We start from the raw sequence: 4,113 nt of genomic DNA on the forward strand, positions 1-4,113 counted from the left end.
TGTTTCTGCTTGCTCTGTTTGTGAAACACTTTCAGATAACATCAAGTTAGGTGATTCTGAAACCATGACCATAATCATGAATATTTTATGAAGTAAAATACTGGACTTACCATCTGGGCATTCGTATTTCCGAAATACTTCTCGTCGGGAGAAAATTACTGATTATTTCCCACTTGCAAAAATCATATTGGTGTCTTTAAACCTTTCATCAGTTGGAATGCTTTTAGAGATTAATTGGTCTGGGGTCGGTATTCAACACGTATTGATTCAACAACAATCCAAAAAGGCTTGTGAAATCCAAAATGAAGATTCAAACATCAACATTACATTTAAAGTAATTAGCATTTATTTGTGTTTATAAAAGTTTGTATTTTTATAACCATGGATTATATTTCATTAGAATTATCCTATTTTTACTGTGTCAAGTTCCTTAAACCATCTTCGAGTTTGAGAACAGGCTTATTTCTAATTTTATAGTTTCTTTATCAGGTTTTAGGCAATATATTATATTTGATACATTTTCTTGAATAATCCCTATATATTTCCGTATACTTGTAAAAATTAAGATATAAGATTTAAATTCGTACTTGAATTTTCATTCACATTATCAAAATAAGTAATGAGGGTGTAATGAGAGGGACATTGGTAGACCTTCCACTTTGGCAGAAAACGCGTTAAACCAAACTTTGTACATTATCCGGAAACTCTGGTTAAGCTCTTTTGTTTAAAGGTCTATTCAATTAAATTTCAATATACTATTTTTCTTATTATCTATCTATTGTATATCATAACGTACTCACTGGGTATCAGTGCGCAACTCGTATTTTTTTTTATCTACTTTAGTGATTAGATATTAGCTTTTGTATGTATTCTTATGATTACGATACAAGACTATGAAAGAGCTTGATTTTACCGAAAAATAAGATTCTTGAAAAAATGAAGATAGATAATGGAGTAAATTTTTTTTCTTCTTTTTAGAATATTGTCCTATTTTATGAGTCACAGTTCATAAAAACTTTGGATTTAGAAGAAAGGAACAAGAATATAGTGAGTCATTCAGTATATGAGTTTGCGGAAGCACTTAGGTAATTTGTTGAAGTGATTTGCTCTCTTGTACACACACACACACACACACACACAGAGAGAGAGAGAGAGAGAGAGAGAGAGAGAGAGAGAGAGAGAGAGAGAGAGAGAGAGAGAGAGAGATAAACGATTCGTTTATTCTCCACTCATAAATTTGCAAGAAAATAAGGCTACTCTCATTGCCACATCCTTAATCTTACCAAAGAAAAGTATGACAAAAACGGAGAATGTATGTTTCTGAAACGATGCTCTATTGTTTGAAGAAGGGACACAGGGCCAGACAAGTGGTTGTCCGTCTGTTATCTCAATTAGTATAATATATTCTTTTCTAGTTTTTGGACGTATCTTTTCTTTCATTATGCTCCTAACCGGTTGCTTCTCCTTCTCTTGTATGTATCTGAGGTGACATAATAAAATGTTTGTAAGGTATTTAAATCTATATTTGTTCTTATCCCACCAATATATATACTCCAGAAAAATAAGAGATTTATTAACATTTTTCATACTATACGCATGATATGAGGTTTGGCCTAGAAAAACAAGACCATTGCATATGCTTATGAGGCTACCCTTGGCATCAATTCCATCTCCTGAATGTAGATTTGGAGTTGCTACATTTCTGGATAGAGTTCTATCTCAAATTAGTGCATGGTGCAAAGTATGGGGTATGAAGTTGAACCCTACAAAACTCAAAGTATGATTGTTAGTAGGTCGTGGTCAGTAGTAGCTCATCAACATCTAATTTTTTTCATTGATGTTTAACTATAAATAACTCCTTTTTAAAATTCTAGGTGGGATTCTTGATTGAAAATTTACATTTGAAAAACACACCCGATCTGTTTCTTCTCCAAATGCACAAAAAATGTCTAATTGGTAAAGTCTCTTAATATTTTCAGTGATCAATCTGTCGTCAATAAATGTTTTAATTCTTTAATTTTACCTTGTTTCGAGTATTGTTCTCCTGTGAAGGTTTTCAGCTGCTGATTTGCAGCCTAATTTTTTGGATTGAAACTTGCGTTCTGTTAAATTTCTTATTCAGTTAATTCTTTATGCAAGTTGCATAAGACTTTTCATAATTCTGACCATACTTTGCATTCAGATCTTTCAAGACTGTACTATCCTGTAGGCCTACCTAGTACTGGGCATGAAGATAATTCTAACAGTCTTGCCTTTTCTATTATAAGGCTCAGTCGTACACTATTCTAAAAGTTTTTTTTCCAGCTGAGACCAGATTAATCGTAGGAACTAAAAACTTAAACTTGCTTCAAATGTTTAAATGTTGAACAGATTGACATTAGTCTCTCTTCATAGTTTAGCCTAGATATTTGTTACAGATCTTAAGATATTTTTCATTTTTTCTTCGTTACTTCTCGTACATAGATTATTTATTAGCTTATTTCCTTTCCCCACTGGGCTACTTTTCCTGTAGGACCCCTTGGGTTTGTAGCATCCTGCTCTTGTAGCTTAGCTAGTATTAATAATAATAATAATAATAATAATAATAATAATAATAATAATAATAATAATAATAATCATGATGATGCGCACCGAAGAAAAAATCGTTAGCCTCCTTCAAGAAAATTACTTTTGACCAATTGATTTCAATCCATCTGTCTTGTCTTTTAGACCGAATCATTATTGGATAGATGAGATGTATCAATACCTACAGTAAGGTCTTGGTATGTATACTCATATGTCTCTGGCTGAACTTAACCGGCCCGGACGTTTCCACCGACAAATTGTAGTGATATCTAGTTTTCAGTGGCTTGCAGAATTACTATAAGTGACATTCATTTACTGAAGGATTGATTATTTGTGATCGTTGTCATCATCTTTGGTATGAATTTTGTCTCGTATAATGTGCTAATAAAATATTATATTGAAATGTTTATCAAATCTTCGATATATAATAATGATATTCGTTTCCCTTTTAGGTATCTTGATCAGTGGTCCTTTGAGCAGCTTCAGCGACATTAAGGTAAGTCTGAAACTTCCGTAATATTTTCTTTATATTAAGAATTGATTTAAAGGAGATCTTTCGTTACTTATTAAACAGCTATTTAGAAATTACAAGCTGTTTATCGCGTTGATTAATTTGTAGAATCAATTCGATATTCAAGAGATTGAGAACTGTCGACGGACAAAAATCCGGAAATGATATTTAGGTTAAGTAACGTCATTTAATTATTTCAATAAAATTGATTATTAGTTAATTCATTCTTCGCCTTAGTACAACTATGCCACTGTTCCCAATTCAGCTCGTTCTCAATGTTTCATTATAAACGCTTCAATTCCTTTGCGGCATTAAATTTACTGGCATTCGTAGCGCTATTCCGTTTCATTTGGTGCGCAGGGATAGGTTCTCAAGGCAACGGTGCATTAAAGGAATTTCCAGTTTCTTGTGTGCGTCTGTACGTATATATATATATATATATATATATATATATATATATATATATATATATATATATATATATATTGAATATCTAAAATTTGCTTGTGTCTCTTTTTAACTATATTAAATCTCTCTCTCTCTCTCTCTCTCTCTCTCTCTCTCTCTCTCTCTCTCTCTCTCTCAAAACGCCGAGAACCTGAGGCGAGGATGTACCTAGGCTAAAGCATTGCTTCCAAACGACCTGATGTTGATTAGCCCCGATCAAGATTGCAAAAGAGTCAAGGAGGAAGGAGTTGCTGAAAGGAAAGGAAAGGAATCATTGACCGTGAAACAACCCTCTCAGTAATCACAAAGGGAAATAAACTTTTTTTATGGATGTGATACGCATTGTTTTGCAGAATGTTTTTCAGTTCCTGGAATTTCCACTGTAAAGGGAAAAGCTTTTTTTAGAATTATTAGAGACATTTGGCAAAATAAAATTCATGAATGGTGATGTAGCTGCTAAAATAAGCCTTGCACACTAGCACGAGCCTGTCTGTGTGTTGTTTTCTAGTTAAAAAAGAAATTGAGTTTTGAACCCTTAAATCTCATATATTCAAGATTTTACATTTTATAAGAACCGGATCAGTTTTTCC

General features: G+C 32.7%; 1 long non-coding RNA gene across 1 annotated transcript in view; it reads left to right on the top strand.

Moving 5' to 3' along the window:
• Positions 1-3,070, top strand: part of LOC137636754 (uncharacterized) — a 30,379-nt gene extending 27,309 nt beyond the window's left edge. Inside the window, exon 3 of the long non-coding RNA XR_011043209.1 lies at positions 3,018-3,070. This is a non-coding gene — a long non-coding RNA (uncharacterized lncRNA). The remainder of the gene's footprint in view (positions 1-3,017) is intronic.
• The last annotated feature ends 1,043 nt before the right edge of the window (positions 3,071-4,113 follow it).

This window comes from Palaemon carinicauda, chromosome 3 (assembly GCF_036898095.1).
Source record: "Palaemon carinicauda isolate YSFRI2023 chromosome 3, ASM3689809v2, whole genome shotgun sequence".
Lineage (NCBI taxonomy): Eukaryota > Metazoa > Arthropoda > Malacostraca > Decapoda > Palaemonidae > Palaemon > Palaemon carinicauda.